The 18,187-nt window shown below is 37.7% G+C and overlaps 1 protein-coding gene across 4 annotated transcripts in view; it reads right to left on the bottom strand.

Annotated features, from left to right (window-relative positions):
* Positions 1–18,187, bottom strand: part of LOC306988275 (CD276 antigen homolog) — a 169,308-nt gene that overhangs the window by 37,387 nt on the left and 113,734 nt on the right. Inside the window, exon 1 of one of the 4 annotated variants that reach the window (XM_079593090.1) lies at positions 12,982–13,012. The exons of 2 other annotated variants lie outside the window; for them this stretch is intronic. The gene's annotated coding sequence lies outside the window, so the exon portion shown is untranslated. Of the gene's footprint in view, positions 1–12,790; positions 12,854–12,981; positions 13,013–18,187 lie in introns of those variants that run through there. One more of the 4 variants, XM_079593091.1, reaches the window with a different exon arrangement.

Genomic DNA, 18,187 nt, shown 5'->3' with positions numbered 1-18,187 from the left:
GTTGTGGAATGAGGGGTTTTTAATTAAGTTAAATAAGATGGGCATAGGTGGCAGGATGTTTAACTGGATTCAAGATTTTTTGAATAACAGAACCGTAGAGGTAAGTAGGGATGGAATCTTCAAGTATATATCCAATAGACAATGGTACTCCACAAGGAAGCGTATGTAGCCCAATGCTTTTTAATATAATGATTAATGACATTTTTAATGGAATAGATCAGAGGATGGTTAGAGCATTATATGCTGATGATGGGGCATTATGGGTGAGAGGAAGGAATATTGATAACCTGAAGGTTAAAATGCAATCAGCAATTGTTAAGGTTGAAATGTGGTCATATGAGTGGGGCTTTCATCTATCTATTGAAAAGACACAATTTATATGTTTTTCCAAAAAAAGAACGAACCCTACCATAGATCTTAAACTGTATGGGCAGCACCTAAAGCAAGTTGATAGTATAAGATATTTGGGGGTATGGTTTGACGTTAAATTTTAAAACACACATTCAGAAAATGATAGATAAATGCAAAAAAGGTATAAATATACTGAAGTGTTTAGCAGGGTTTAGATGGGGAGCATCAGGCATGTCCCTAAAAAGGATTTATACTGCACTGATTCGTTCCGTTTTTGATTATGGAAGCATAGTTTATAGTTCAACAACTAAAACCTTAATGCAAGAACTAGATAGAATACAGGCCAAAGCACTTCGAATATGTTGTGGTGCGTTTAGGACAACACCTATTCCATCATTACAAATAGAAGTAGGAGAAATGCCTTTAGATCTAAGGCGATTAAAACTATCCATGTCTTACTGGACAAATCTACAAGGTCATGAAGAAACACACCCTACAAAGCAGGTGTTAGAAGAATGCTGGGAGTATGGGCGGCCATCATGCCGTTTTGGGTGGCATGGGAATAGGCAGGCAAATGAAATGGAAATTGACAGAATTGCGTGTTGCAAAATTGTTAGCACACCAATAATCCCACCATGGATGTTTTGTTCTCCCAAGGTAGATTTGGAAGCTAAGAACATAATTAAATCAGGGAGATATCAAAAGGTTCAACAGTATATTGACATAAAATATGATACACAGTTCAGATTTTCACAGACGCATCAAAAGATCAGACTGGAAAAACAGGGGTTGCAGTCTACATTTTAAACTATAATGTGAGTATTAAAAAAGGACAACGGACCATCTGGCCATTTTTACAGCAGAAATGGTAGCAATAATTCTGGCTTTTTCAATGGGTGGAAGAAGTAAAACCAAATAAGGTGATCATCTGTTCAGACTCAATGTCATCACTAACATGCATTCAGAGTGGAAAGTCAACATGTAGACAGGATCAACTAGATGAAATTAATCAACTTATTTTTAAAATAAACCAACAGAGCATAAACGTAGGATTTATATGGGTGCCTGCCTGCACACAGGGGAGTGGAGGGGAACGAGAAGGCAGACATGCTGGCGAAGGAAGCTGTTACATCAGAACTGGTTGAACTGGATATCAAATTAAGCAGATCAGAAATTAAAAGTATAATTAAGGACAAAATTAACAGAATGTGGCAGGAGGGATGGGATAAGGAGGGAAAAGGCAGGCATTTGTATAACATACATAAAGTGGTTACAGCTAGTAAAATCAGTGGATTGGAAAGGCAGGAGGAAACATGGTTTACTAGACTGAGGATGGGACATACAAGTTTAAATAGTGGATTATATATTATAGGGAAACATCAGACTGGAGTATGCACAAACTGTGGAGTAATAGAAAATGTAAAACACATACTTTTAGATTGTACACAATACACCAGAGAAAGGGAAAATATGAAGAGAGCAGTAAAGAAATAATTAACAATGGAAAACTTATTGAGTATAACTAGCACACAGTCCACAGTTAGGGCAGTTATAACTTTTCTTAAAGAAACCCAACTAGCAAGTAGAATTTAGTTTTTTTTATATATATATATATATATATATATATATATATATATATATATATATATATATATATATATATATATATATATATATATATATATATTAGTCCTGAAGGTTGAGGAGCTAATGGTGGAAGCTGGAGGAGCTGAACACGCAGCTGAAGCTTGAGCTTTGATCCTGTAGGATGTAATTTATTTTTTTATTTTTTTTACGTCCCAATGTGATCACACCTCAGTCCTGTAGATGGCGGTAATGCACAATGATTGCAAGCTGCCAATAAAATTTACCGAAGAAGAAGACTCGATCCCTCGGTCAAAATTGAGGGGTCGAGGAGGGTCTGTCCATAAACTTTCCTCGTCCACTTCACGAAGTGGAACTCACTTTAAAATGGGGATTCTCCCGAGGGGAAGTGCTTAGGGAAGTTCGCGAGCGAGTGTCTAAAAGTGAATTGGTACGCAGCCCATGTCGGTTTCTTTTGAATCCCTCAGATCCGGAAAAATATATTCGGCTTCGTTGTAGCCTATAGGCTATGTGGTTGAGCGTGTATTTGACACGGATGATAAAATTACATAGTGGCGTACGTGAACATAAAATAATTGGTGACTATTTCTGAAACCGGTTCTTAGAAACGAACCGAAACTGAACCGGATCGCTCAAATGAACAGGACTTTCCATCACCGCAGCGCCCTTTCGTGACTCAGATTGAGTCAGACAGAAAACAACAGGGCCGAGCAATGGGTGCACCCCTACGCAGTTTTCCATTCTTGAGCACAGGATATGTGTTCACAAAATATAGGCTATACCCAGATAGCAAGGTGACATTGATTCAACGTTGAAATTTCATCATAATCATAATGTTGAGGTCTAAAATTCAATGCTAAATAATATTGGATCAATGTTGATATTTCAATGCGATTCAGTGTTGGTCTGCTATCTGGGTAGCCTAATATAAGTAAGATAGTTCACTTTAACCCTCTACTGCATAGCGTTGCTCTCAGGCAACGGAAAGTGTTTTTAAGTTTAATTTCCAGTACATGTTTCTTTAAATAATTGCAACCAATCAAAATGGTCAAATGATTGCTATAGAATGGTCCAATAAGGTGTGGGAGTCACTATCAAGCATCATTTGAAGGCGAGACTTCCTTTTCTGACATGTGGTCACAGGAGCACATGGTGTGAGAAGAATGTAAAATTATTTGCTTCAGTGATCTTATTTACAATGACATGAACTGTAAATAAAAAATATATGTATGTGCATGAAGGTGTAGAGAAGCCGTTTGTCAAGTTTTATTAACTTTTTTTTAATTTAGCATGTTTAGAAATTCAGTTTTTCTTCTTGTTGCCTCAGGGCAACGTTATGCGATAAGGGGTACTTTTTATGAGGTCTTTGCTGACAATGTGTTTGGATGTTATCACACATCATTACATGTTATTTGTGCACAATATGGTAAAATAATAATAATAATAATTAAATTGTACTTTTACAGGCTAGTGTTCAGTGCAATAGCAATGCTAATGGTAGATGTGTCTTTCTTGAAGGCCAAAATCAGTGTTTTTGCTTTTTCTGCACTGATGTTTAACAGGAAAATGGATGCAGGGACATTTTATGGTAGAAAGGAGCGATCAGTCAGAATCATACCCAACAATGGATTTATTAGTGAGTACAGTGAGCTTGAGGAAAGTGACAGTGATGAAGAATGGACCCCAGAAAGAGGTTTGAGAGGCAGAAAAATACATGTTTAAAGCCCTTTTCTTATATTTAGTAAATTCTAAATAAAAGGCACTTTCAAATCTCTTGATTTTCCTAATAAACGTTGAGATAATATTAAATTTTTCTCTGTGATTTACTACCTATACTGCATAGCGTTGCCCTGAGGCAACAAAATAAAATCTGCTAAGGGGGTGGGTTTTTAAAAAAATTTTTTTTTTTTTTGTTAATCTGTTATCTTAAATCTTCAAGAAAATAAGATTAAAAAAAAATTTTTATGCAAAAACATAATTCATGCATTAGAGGGTTAAAATTAAAGTTCTGTCATCATATACTCACCCTCAAGTTGTTTCAAACCTGTATTCATTTATTTCTTCTGCTGAACACAAAGAAATATATTTTGAAGAATGTCGGTAACCAAACAGTAGCCTATATATAGACTATAGGCTACCCGTTGACTTCCATAGTAGGAAAAAAAAATACTATGGAAGTCAATGGGTACAGACTGTTTGGTTACTGACATCCTTCAAAATATCTTTCTTTGTGTTCAGCAGAAAAAATAAATTAATACAGGTTTGAAACAACTTGAGGGTGAGTAAATGATGACGGAATTTTAATTTTAAAGTGAACTATCCCTTTAATTTAAATAGCCACGGACAAGTTCATTCGGAGCTGACACATGACAATTTATTTATTTAAAAAACGCTCATCATATGCAGTGTGGATTTAGAGATTAATGTAAGCTCATTTCAGCAATCTCTTTATTTTATCACGGTATATCTATCACTTTATATCACGGTAGTTTCGTAAAGTGTGTCAGATGCTTCTGTGGTAAGCTAATAGCATCCAAATTCAAGAAAAAAACATTACAAATAACTTTCCAAGAAAAGTTTTTTTTCAAACTATCAGGCACAAGTTTTTAAAATTTATACATTGGCTCCCTCTGCTGGTCGCACTCAGCAAAAAGGAGACCGTCGCCTTCATAAATGCAGAAATTATAAATTCATTAATAATTGCTAAATCACAAAAGTAAACTGCTCTATCTCATTATTTTTTTCTAAGCAGCAAATAGAATAGCAAAACATCTTTTTATTAACAAAACATTTTTTTGAATTGCATTCTTGATCTATTAGTTGTTGTGAGTTTTCGACAATTGTTAATCAACACTCGTGCGGTGGTGTGATACACGCATGTAGTGCATTTTTGTGTTTAAGCTAATGGACGTGCATACAATTATTTATCTGCATCAGTGCATATATATATAGTGATTATAGTGCATATAGAGATCAGATGGCAGTCACATCAGCAGCAGAAAGACAGTGTTATGCATGCAGATATGTTGACCCAGAAAGAAGGGCACAATATGAGAAAGAAAAAAATGAGGCAATGCCTCCCTTCAAACCGGTTATAGTCTTCAACCCCGTCACACTATTCTCAACCTTCATATTCATATTTATGAAGTCACATTCATATTTCATATTCAAAAAGTAAGGCATTTCTTGCTGATTGCCACCTGCCATGCTAAGGACTAACACAATACAATTGTGGTTTTAGTAAAACATCTAAATTTACAATATTTTTTACAAAAATAAAGAGACCATAGACACACAATTTGTCTATTTTTAACTTCAGTCCCAATTTTTTTTTTAAGTATAATAAATGTTACATTTGTAGTTATTAAATTGTTATGAGGGACACATGAGCAGTAGGTAAATGTTTGTTTTATAGAAAGTTTTGTGTAAAATCCTTTTTTAAACCAAGTCCATGTTGTCCGTTACAGGGTTGAGAATAAAATGTGTTTAAATCTTAAAAACACTGAAATTTATAAAAGGTCTTACATGCCTGAGGTGGGAATATGTGCCTAATGATGGGGCCTATTTAGAAAAATTTGTTTTACAAAATCCACGTTGAAATATTACAGTCTCCTTTTACTTTGTCTGGTATTAGTTGTGTAACTGTTGGTGTGCTTATTGTGTTCTCCTGTGATTATTTGCATCAGTTTGTGGATTAAAGATCACCTTTTTTATTACCTTCTCTCTTGCCTCCTGTGCCTTTGTGAGTGAGCTCTACAAATCCCACATGTGACAGTAATGTCTGTTAACGTATATGTAAATATGAAAGTTCCATTTGAATTTTTGACTAGTTTTTCAAGATATTGCAAATTACTTATAATTTTTTTTTTTGTGAGATAATAGCTGTATCATAATACTGCTCGGAGACGCAGAGGTTGAGGATCCAAATGCAGTAGTTTATTAAAGGGTAATCAAAAAAAAAAAAAAAAAAAAACGCAGGCAAAGGTCAAAACAAAGGCAAACAGTCTCTAAGCAATAAGAGAATCCAGGGCAGAAGCAAAACCAAGAAATCCAAAGGAACCGGGCAGAGAGTCAAAAACCATGAACATGAGAAACCAAAGACAGAGTGCTCAGAAATGCAGCAGTGACACACACAAAACTACGATAACCACGACTTATATACAGTAGGCAGCAGAGCTAATGAGCTAATGAGACACAGCTGCATGCAATTACACATGATGAGTCCGGGCAATGGATTATGGGAAGTGTAGTCCATGTGTGAATGGCAATGAACAAGATCTACATTTTTACAATCTGAATTGTCTACAAGTTAGACAATTTAGATTAAGATTTACAATCACGCTTTTAACAATATACATTGTTAAAAGCGTTATATAAATGAAGATGACTTGACTTTTTATTCAAGAACCGCTATAAAGCCAAAACAATCTCTGGTACCTTAAATTATCCGTTTATCACTGTAAAACCGCTTTGAAACAATCTACATTGTTAAAAGCGCTATGTAAATGAAGATGGCTTGACAAGACGGCAGAGCCCTCTGGTGGATGTCAAGGGCACTCCAGCTGGTGACAAGCTGAATTAAGTTTAAATTTACAATCCAGCTGACAGTAATTAATATCCCACAAATACCAAAATATACTGTATATAGAGCATTGTAAATTCAGAATTATTTTATACAATTTACTAATTTAGTAGGACAATTACAGTATTATATAAATAAATGCACCTGGTAAATTACTGTATTTTAAAATACAGTATTGTCACGTGATTATAGTAAATAACTAATTACATTACTGTAAGGACACTGTAAAATTACAGTAACTGGTGTCTTTCCCGTCGTCTGCCAAGTCGGTGTGCTCCTTAAGCCCAAGAAATGTCACCTGCTATGGTGTGTCACCACATGTGGTGAGCGCCACAGTAGACACTGCACCAGCTAAGGTAACAGTGGTACGAAAATGCTCTGTGCCAAAGAACACTACAGAGCTGCACAGGTTCCTGGAGCTGGCAGCAAGGTACCGGTCGCCGGCCAAAACTTCTCCACAATCGCTAGTCCGCTGCACCAGCTGACGAACCAGCAACCTTTCCTTTGGAATGACGCCTGTGAAGAAGCCTTCCCTTAGCCTAGAGAGGCATTGACTGGGGCTCCAGTGCTTACATATCCTGACCCAGGGCATCCATTCATCATTGACACCGATGCCATCAATGTGGAAGTGGGTGCAATGCCAATAGCTGTACGTTATCATGTACAACAGTCAAGCTTTCAATAAAGCTGAGAGGAGGTGCGTCACTTCTCGGGGGCTGTTGATGCTCCACCATTTCCAGGCCATACTTTTACGGAAGAAGGTTCCGGCTACAGACTGACCACGCTTCCACTACCCGGCTGTTAAGAAACCCAGAGGGTCAGGTGGCCTTAAGGCTGGAGGTCCTTCAGGATTACACCTTCAAAATATAGCACGGGACCAAATGACACGTTGCCAGTGTGAGGTGACACTGCTGTTATTGCCAAAGGCTGAAAGAATGGGAGCAAGCAACGATAGACAAGATGGTGCAGCAGGTCACAGAGCAAGATGGCGACTGGGCACTCCTGCAATGACATGAATTGCAGAAGCTACAGGAGACGGCCCTATCCTGATGCGAGTAGCTGGTGGCTGGGCAGGGACCAGAGTGGACGGAGATAACAGCACGTAGCTTCTGTTGTCTTACACCTTTAGATGCTGGATCCTACAGTTGGTCCACAGCTCAGTTGGAACTGGCCATGGCAAAGACCTTGAAATGGCTAAGGATTCAGTTCCATTGGGCAGGGTGTTGTCAGGATGTGGAGCTCCATGACCATTGCAGCGATGCAGCCTGAAAAGGTCCCATGCAGTGACCACATGGAGCTCTGATGGAGCAGTTCAACATCTCCAACACCTGAGTCAACATCATGGCGCCCTTTCAATTTCAGAGGCTGGGAACCGCTATGTTTTAGTCAACATGGTCTACTTCACTAATGGTGCTTTTCCATTACCAGTACCAGCTCAACTCGACTCGACTTGCATTGCTTTGCCTTGCCTTGCCTTACCTTGTCTCGGCTCGGCTCGCGTTTCGCTCCGTTTTCCATTGCATATAGTACCTCCACAATAGTACCTGGTCGTCATAGCGACGCGACACACACCCGCTACCCACACACAAACAGGACAATGGAGGAAATCGAGTGTATGCTGTTTTACATAATATTAGTAATGGGTATATCACGCAATCTCTGGCCAAACTATTCAAAAATGTCAGGGTTATTCAGGATACTCCGTGTGGCGCGTGCAATGATGATGCAGTGAATAGTGACGATTCTCTCTGACCAATCAGCAGTCTGCCGTGTTTCACGTCACATTTTAGTATCGCTCGCTCAGAACTTCGCCGAAGGTGATACGAAAAAAAGTATCTGGAAGCAGGTACCGGTACAACTTTTACACATTGGAAAACCAAACAAAGGCGAGTCGAGCCGAGTAGCCATAAGTGCCATAAGTGGTCACACTATGTGGTACCCGATCAGCCAAGACACTGATCCAGAGGAAATTCACAGTGATGCAATTTTAAGGCCATTTTTGGAGAAGTCTGTTGGCTCCTTGGAATAATTTAGGCCTGCACTCCTCTCCTCCCTTCCCATCCACAAAGCGATGGCCTAGTGAAGCGGTTTTATCCACGCTATGTCCAACCAGCTGGCTATCCTGACTAGTGAACACCAGCGTAACTGGGACCATCACCTACTTCTTGTCCTGTGGTCCTATTGGACAGTGTTATAGGGGTCCAAATGATGCACACTGGCTGTTGTCATATTTGGCTGGGAACTTAGTGTTAGGGCTTGTCTTGAACAAGAGATACCAGGGGTATCCAAGTGTGGATTACTTGTGGTGGTGATGAGACAAGTAGTCTGTGTCGAGGGGGGGGGGGGGGGGGGGGGGTGGCGTGGTTCAACGAGGTCTGTAACGGGAGAGAGAGGCAGGAGACGAGCAAGTAAGTAAGTAGGTCCGGTGCAAATGACAAACACCTGTGTCTTGTTTCAGTAATTGGCATGGAGAGACATGATAAAAGCCACCAGGTAATGGATACAGAGAGAGAGAGACACCCATCTCAGTCAGTTGACCCCGTCTTCTTCCTTCCTCACACTGAAATCATCACATAGTCATTCAAGTAATCAATGACCAACAGGAGACCATGGCAGCCTGCATATAACGTCCATAATGATGACAATGACTTGTGCCCGGGGAACAAGTTTGGGCTTAGGTCCCCAAGAGGAAGGGTCACTCTCCAAAGCTTTTTAGTCACTGGTGTGGCCCATGCATGGTATTGGTGAAGATTTCTGATGTTGCGTGCCAGATTTGGATAGGAGGATGATGGCGACAGTCAGTAGTGGTTCATGTGATCGACTTGCAGTGTTTTGTCACAGTCTTACTATAGTTCTTACTTCGCCATTGCATGCTACAGAATCTAAGGGGTTAATTTCTCTTTTTAAAAAAGTGTTAGAGTGGTGAGTTGTCTGTTGTAAGCTTATTCTGTGTCATCATTCAGAATAAAATATTTAGTGTGAGAAGTCATTGTTTTGTCATCACTGAGACATTTCAATATATGAGCCAGAAATTATAAATCAAATAGTGTTTTTTTTAAATCTGTTTTTACCAGTGGCTGATGGTAAGAGTATAGGCTAAATGCTCATATATTGGAACTTGAGTGTTGAAATGTTTATCTGAAAACTCTGTTTAACTCTATGGGCCCTATATCTTGCACCCAGCGCAAATGACTTTGTACGCCAAAGCATTCATAATTCCTATTTTGCACCCGACGCACAGCGGACTTTTCCCTCCACAAACGCACGTCTGTAAATTAGGGAATGAACTTGCGCTCGGGGGTCGGTTCAGCGAAAAGAGACGTGTTCCGGCGCAAACGTTCCCTGGTGCTATTTTGCAGTTTCAGAAAACAATTCCGCCCCTGACCAGGAAAATTCATTTTTTCAAATTCAAATTTGCGTTATTCAGATGCTATTTTAAGGGCGCATGCCTGGCCATAATGTAGCGTGTGCACAACGCGCATACACTTTGCTTCTCTCATCTACACAGACGCAGCAGTTCATATTTTTGCAAACCATACATATTTACAAGGAAAAATATTACGACATGAGAGAAATCGTTGTGGTGTCCATAAAGATGCCAAAAAATAGGCATAAATCTCTTACACATTTACCCAAATTATTCAGGCTAATTGTAGTAATGACGGATCAAACCTGTTTGATCAATAGTGGCAAGACACATCGGTATATAAGGACATCTGACAAAGTGGCTTGTCCGTCAAGAACCAGGACATAAAATTCTGAAGACTGCAAACCATCCTTTACCATCATCATGTAAGTTGCGTGCGCCTGTAAATCCGCCGTTATAATAGCAATCCGCCATGGAACAAGCGCGCCTGCTCTTAAAGGGAATGTGAGAGGACGCTCTGATTGGTTTATTGCACGTTACGCCCAAACCACACCTACACTGTAAAAAATAAAACATAGATTTTATTTATATTTAATTAATTAAAATGAGGCAACAGATTACAAGCAATATTATTAATTAAATTTAACAAATTAGAATTGAGTAATAATTAATCAAATTAATTCCTTAAATGTTAACCATTTAAAATGAGTAAAATTTACAAAATATATGTTATTGCCAACATTGAAGACACCTGATGTTAACAAGCAGAATCACTGAAGGAGAAAACCATAATTAAAGTCACCGTTATGGAGATGAGTGTGTGTTTTAGTTGGGCTCTTCACCCTTAAATTATTAACTTTAAGTTTTTGTTTGGCTGCCGTACGTGAGTTACAACAGCCAGATGAACAAACTGTGATCTGATGGTGTTGGTTGTGTTTTAACATAATCATTATTTCTCAATCATTTGACCTGAATCACTGAACACAAATGGAGTCCAGTTTATGAGTTAAATTAACTTTATTAACTATAGAAGTATTGGCATTGTACACAGTAATATTTTTAACTTTTACAACGTAATCCAAATAATTTCTAAAAATATTCTCTTGTACAAAAAAACACAGACATCATGAATCAGCCTGTGCATCTCAACAATGGTGACATTTATAAAGCATGTTGCAGTGCATTCTGGGTTGCACCAATCAAAACTCATTCATGGCTCCCATCATGCATTGCTGCATGAATACATAATGAGCTTATGATCAGAGGTTGTCACCATTGCTGAGATTCATACGCTAAATCATGATGTCTGTGTGTGCCTAAAAAAAACACACATATATTTTTTATTATTATTGATTTGATCATTTGGATTTCATTGAAAAGGCTATTCATATTATGCAGCTAGAATTAATATAATAAATCTAACTAATAAATTGGACTGAGATCAGTGATTCAAGTCAATGATTGTGAAGTTGTGAAACACAACCAACACCATCAGATCAACGTTTCTATTTGTTCTTCTGGCTGTTATAACTCATGTACAGCAGCCAAACAAAACTTAAAGTTATTAATTTAAGGGTGAAGAGCCCAACTAAAACACACACTCATCTCCATAACGGTGACTTTAATTATGGTTTTCTCCTTCAGTGATTCTGCTTGTTAACATCAGGTGTCTTCAATGTTGGCAATAACATATATTTTGTAAATTTTACTCATTTTAAATGGTTAACATTTAAGGAATTAATTTGATTAATTATTACTCAATTCTAATTTGTTAAATTTAATTAATAATATTGCTTGTAATCTGTTGCCTCATTTTAATTAATTAAATATAAATAAAATCTATGTTTTATTTTTTACAGTGTATGAATTATGAAGCTACTTCAGACCAACCCATTTTAGATTTGCTTCAGGCACAAGAGTCATTTATCCCGCCGGTATAATAGCAACAGCATTTTGCGGGATCCGCCCACAAAAGTTAATTTCGTTTTGCGTTTGATACTTTGATACTTGCGTTTCAGAATAGGGCCCTGGGTGTTTCAGGGGTTGAAGAGTAGCATGCCAATCTCAAACTTGTAAAGTTCAGAATGCAGCACCCATCTCCACCTGGACTTTTTAGTTTTGTTGAAAGTGAGAATAGTTTGAATAGAGACAGATTCTATAACTTCTATAACAATTAATCTATTTTACACCGAGAACTCTAAACACAGACTGCATAGGAAAATATAAACATTTTCCACTTAAAAAAAACAGCAGAAGTGTGATTTAAACTCATGGCACACTGGGACAAATATTGTATAGTATTAGCAACCAAAAAAATTTTTGGTCACAACCCACCAGATATATTGATATAAATTATGGTAAACCATAGAAAAACCACACACACACTAACTGAAAAAGATGCAAATAAAAGCAAAGTTAAATGAATGTAAAAATGAAAAATGAATAAAAAAGTAAAAATGAATAAAAAGTAATCTGAAGAGGCACTCTAAACACAACATTAAACACACATTATATTCACCAAACACAAACACCACAAAGTTCTGGGTAATAACTCATTAATTCCTGTACTCTAAAACATCATGTTTACTACTTATTTCTTTGGCTATATCACTTAACTGATTTATATTAATGTTTTTAAAAAACACAGTAACACAAATGCTCATGTAATTCTGGAGAATGCAAAGTAAGCTCCAAAATATTCACATCAAACTTTCTTCCATGTGACTTAACGTGTAGCCAAGTATGGTGTCCAATACTCTGAATTTGTGCTCTGCTTTTGACCCATCCAAGTGCACACACACACACACTGTGAACACACCATCTATACAAATGGTGTAATATAGCAGCTCATTTGCACACCATCTATACAAAAGAAAATCACCTACCAGACTGAAACTGGAATCTGTTTAACCCTAAATGTCAGATCACATCGCAAACACTATATACTAAAACAAAACAAGATCGAATCATTCCACAGCTTCTCAGGAGAAGACAAAATCAAACCTGCTATTCTCAAAACAACCACTTCATGTACACTGTACAGCCACTCTCTCACAAACATAAAGACATAGCTTACACTCCATCTCCGTCAGGAGATATTAGTCCTTTTTGCATAGTGCTTCTGTGGTTCAACAACAATATGAAATAATTTTTTTCAGAGCTGGGTTTTCAATTTTTAAACTTATTTTAATATTTTACATTGCAAATTTTCTATTTTGACCTATAGGCTATTATGCAAAATGTACTTTTACATGGTGTTTGAACATACTTTGGTGTCGGCAGTGTGTGTACACAACCCTCATGTAGGCTAATGGTAAAAAAATCCACCCAACCTTTTTTTTAAACCCCATAAATGTCACGGCATGCACACAAATAGATAGATCCAAGTGCAAATTTAATAGGGTAATCCGCAGAGCCGGACAGTAACGGAGTACATTTACTGAAAAAAGTAAAAATCATTTTTTCATTTTTATGAAAAAAGAAAAATCTCGGAAACCCTTAATTTGTTGTTTCCCTCTCAAACGTGACTGGATAGTGCAGTCGCCACTGATTGGGACAGCCTATCAGCAATCAGCTTTCAGGTTCAGGTTCAGAGGTGTGTCAGAACATTGCTATATTGCCTTCTTTGCTGGTTTAGTTTTTTTTATTTGATTGATGAAAAAAACAGAGAAACTCAAATGTGCACACAATTGTTAGCTGAATTTTCTTTTCTGATATTACACATTAATGCAAGCTGAGCATTTGCTCTGATATTCTTGAGTATGCGGTGTGTTTAACACAGTCAGGTTCAAATGTGGGTGCAAAAAAATCCATTAAAACTCTAGCAGAGGTTTGTCAGAGCGTTGCCACTGTGCTATTGCCTTGTGGGCAAGTGAGAAATGTTAAGGGTGCTCTAAGCGATGTCACGCGTTTTTTAGGCCAAAACATTTTTTGTCACATACAGCAAACATCTGTTAGCTGCCTGTCCCCTGAACACACCGTAAAAAAACGCAGTCTCTGTAGACACCCCAGGCTCCACAAACAGCAACAAAAACAAACTGGGGGTGGGGTTTGGGGTTTGGGGGATTAGTGCGCGGATGAGAGAGGGTCTAGCCTCCGCGTTTTGTTTGAAAATACTATGAATTTCAACAAGAAGTGTAGTCACCCAACATCAGAGCACCTTTAAATAAAGCAACATGGTAAAAAGATGAAAATGACTTGATTTTACTTTCAATTCCTTTTACATTCTTCAAGGTATTAACATTAACATTTTTCATAACTCCATGTAGGACGTTTCTGTACATAAATGTAAGCACTGTGGCAGTAGTAATGCAATATTTAGAAAATGTACTCTTGATACTCAAGTACTTTTAAAAACAAGTACTTCAGTACTTTTACTTAAGTAGACATCTGACTAGTACTTTTACTTGTACTTGAGTAAAATTTATCAAGGGGTATCTGTACTTTTACTCAAGTAATGAAGCTGTGTACTCTGTCCGCCTCTGGTAATCGTAAATCATCCAGGCAAAGGGTCAAAAATCCATACAAAGGCAGTCCAAAACTAGGGCAGGCTTGGTGATGTAAAAAAAAAAAGAAACTTGCTATTGTGATTGTCAAACCATTTAGTAGCCTAACTACACATAATTGTATTAAGTTTAGTGAGAGCATGGTGCAATAATTGGTATAGGCTACTGCTTTTATTATTGCTTAATACAAATTTTACAATTTCAATGAAATTATTGTGGTTTTATTCTGATCTTGATTCAATTTGGATACATATTAGGTACAGTAGATGTTAATTTTTCTCAAGAAAGAAAATCTCACCTAATGCTGTAAACATAAGCTACAGAGAGCCCTGTCAGCTGGTATTATTAAAGGTTAAATATAACAACTCCAATTATATATAGGCCTAATGCGGTTTTTATTACAACAACTCTATAATATTTTAATGATATAAGTAATTTTTTTGTACATGTCACCGGTAAGTTGTAGGCTACTGTATCTTTCAACACGTTACACACCTATTGATCATTTACTAGGCTAGTAAAGAGAGATGATTGCTTCACGCGCCATTTGAACTGAGGCGCTACAGCGATCTGTCACATTTAAAAGCTTTTTTGTTGAATTTTGTAATAAAAGTGACAGAATCTGAGAGCTGAGAATTTGTTCCATATCAAAAGTAAACTTCTCTGTCTAGTCTAGGGCTGTTGGAACGAATTTCGAAATTCGAATATAATTCGGATATTAAAAAAATCAATACTATTCGAATGCTGAAGTTACTATTCGAATATTGCTTTTTTTTCTTTTTTTTATTATTTTATTATATGATATCTTGCCTTTCTCGCCAACTTGGCTTACACAGGCATGTGAAAATGAAATGCTTTTGTTTCGTCTGATAAACAATTAAAAAATTGAATCGTAACACAATTGTGCGCGTTATCCACGCTGCATCGTCATAACAATACTGTCAATAATGGCGGCGAGCAATGTCTCCATGGAAACGGAGATCACCACTCCTGACAATTTGAGAAGCGATGTGTGGAAGGTGTTTGGATTTCAAATCATAAATGGGAAAATTAAATCACAAATAAAGTCTGAATGAAATATCACTCCTCAACTTGCAACCTTACTGTGCGTTCACACCGGACGCGAATAGCGCGTCAAATTCGCGCCTGCCGTGTCTATTCGCGTCCGGTGTGAACGCACCATTAGGGCACATCTGACAACGCTACACCATGACAAGCTATAGGCGATCTGTCCAAGGAACCGCTGCTAAAACAGGCAAGAATGACTTCTTTTCTTCTCTTCATCACGGGGCTTACCAGCTGTCTGCTGTCCTAGCCGCGCAACAATCACTGACAGAGTTGTGAAAATCTGACACAACATCAGATAACTGATCAGTGGAAAAATGTCCATTCAAGTTGCCAAATTAAAGTCATTCATTTTGTTCCGCTGTTTTATTGTTAATAAAAAAACGCGATCACCCGTTTCTAAATGTTTACTGTAATGTTAGCTGTCCCTAGTGGACAGAACGTGTAACAACAACAACCAAATGCTATAGTGGCATTGACGATCCATAAGCCTGTGTAATGTCGCAAATATTAATAATAGGATGAATTTGAGCATTTAATATTCGAATATTATTCGAATATTAAATAAAATAAGGAATGGAATTCGAATAGTATTATAGAGGAAGATTGACAGCCCTGGTCTAGTCTGTCGGTGTCAGTGTCCTCTTTGCTTCGCGATTTTACTCTGCGTGAGAAAATGGATGTGTGGCGTGAGAGTGTGTGAAAAGGGTCAATTGCTTGAGTCTCACGGTCAATGCGTGAGAGTTGGCAGCTCTATTAATGTTTATTAATTATTCCATGAAGTCATGTGAAGGCCAAGCATGGTAACCTATACTTGGAATTTGTCCTCTGCATTTAACTCATCCAAGTTAGTGCACACACATTAGGAGCAGCGAGTAGTGAACACACAGGAGCGATTGGGGGTTATGTGCCTTGCTCAAGGGCAACTCAGTCATGTCCTGCCAGTATTGAGAATCGAACCCACAATCTTCGGGCAACAATCTTCAATCTGAGCAAACAACATACTCACACACTGATGCCTTGATGCTACACACACACACATTGTAGTGGACATGTAAAAAACTCGAATAAAGTCTAAACAAATGTAAAAAATCGAAGAAGAGCAATTATTACGTAAGCAATCTTTTTTTTTCTTTGCTTAGTTGAAAGAAAATGAAGGCAACATTTTTTTGCGCATACTTTCAGTTAAGTCCAGTTAAGTATGGTTCCCTTTCTGTGAAAAACTGGTAATTCCTGAAATTATAGACAAAATAGCGTAGGCCTATATATGACCTTTTTTTTTCTTCGCTTTTCACACTGCGTTTTACCCCGGGTTGTTGTCATTCTAAATCCTGCTTTTAACCCCTGGTAAAGGAATGTTTCACACTTGTAATTTACAAGCAGTGTTAGCATCACGCTCCGTTTCGCTGCTCCGGACATGTTGTACGTGTGGCACATTCACACCTGCCAAAGCATTTTTTCGATGGCCAGCTCCAAAGCGGTATGCGCTCTCAAGGAGGGCTCTCTTTTTTTTCGACCACTAGTTGACATTCTTACAGACTGCACCTTTAAGTTCCACAGCTTATTAAGTCTGTGGTAGGATGGGGGCGCTTATACACCAGTCAGTCACTTGTGTCATGGTGGTGTTTTGGATATGATCCAGACTGCCACGGCATGTGACTTGCAGTACCATGATATGTACCATGGTATTACCCTTTGATACCAGTAAGTAGGAATATGAAACAGTAGGCACGTTTCCATTACAGATTTGCGCAAAACTTTTGCGTTTTTTTTCTAAATATCGACAAAAAACTATTGTGAAATGACACCGTTTCCATTAACGATGTTATGCTACTAAAACGTAATTTTTTCCTTTTGCGAGAGGTCATTCCAAAAATCCATGGCAACGGACGTTGATAGGTTTATGTATCTCCCAGCCTCCGCACTGGCCATTATTATTAATCGAAGGAGACGTATGATTATCCACATCATTAATAGGAAGGAAAGCCCCTTATACTGTGAGCGGCACATATGAGGTGTTTCTTGGTGTTTCTCCCTCATATCTGCTTCAAGCTCTTGATTGTGGCATTTCTTTGTGGTTTAGAATCCAGTATTCCTGTAATTTTTTTGTCTTTTATAAATTTAATAAATAACTCTGACTCGTATTCTGTCCGAACACACCGCGTCATCTACGTCATGTGACTGTAAATGCGCAAAAACTGTTTCCATTGCAGCTTTGCGAAATATTCCTTTTTCGAATTGCCTGAAAAAACCACCTCATGCGAGTGTAAACATTTTTTTGCGATAAATGGGAGTTTTTGCGAAATTTACGTGTTTCCATTAGGCGTATTTTCAATTCTCAATTTCAATGCATTTTCCTTGCTTTTGTTTTATTGCTATGTCTTGCATATATTGGGTCTATATTAATGTCAAGAACGGATGCAAGCAGGCCACATATTTTTGTTGTCGAATTCTTTTGATCTCATGTGTGTTCTTATGTAAACTTGTGTTTTATGATTACTATATTGTGATTTTCAAGTTGAAATTGTGTGTAGCGCATAACAGTGACTGTAAAATATGTATTTTAGGCATGGGAGTGGCATATTTTGAGTTTTCGTATTTGGGATGGGGTCATTTGGCTATTTGGGCTGGTTTATGCTCGGTTTATTTCACAACCCTTATCCTATTCACATTTCTAGCCTATCTTTGTTTCCACAACTGAAGAAAATTAGC

This window comes from Phoxinus phoxinus (genome assembly GCF_949152265.1).
Source record: "Phoxinus phoxinus genome assembly, chromosome: 20".
Taxonomy (NCBI): Eukaryota; Metazoa; Chordata; class Actinopteri; order Cypriniformes; family Leuciscidae; genus Phoxinus; species Phoxinus phoxinus.
The sequence above is the reverse complement of the archived record's forward strand: the minus strand, read 5'-3'. Positions and strand labels throughout refer to the sequence as shown.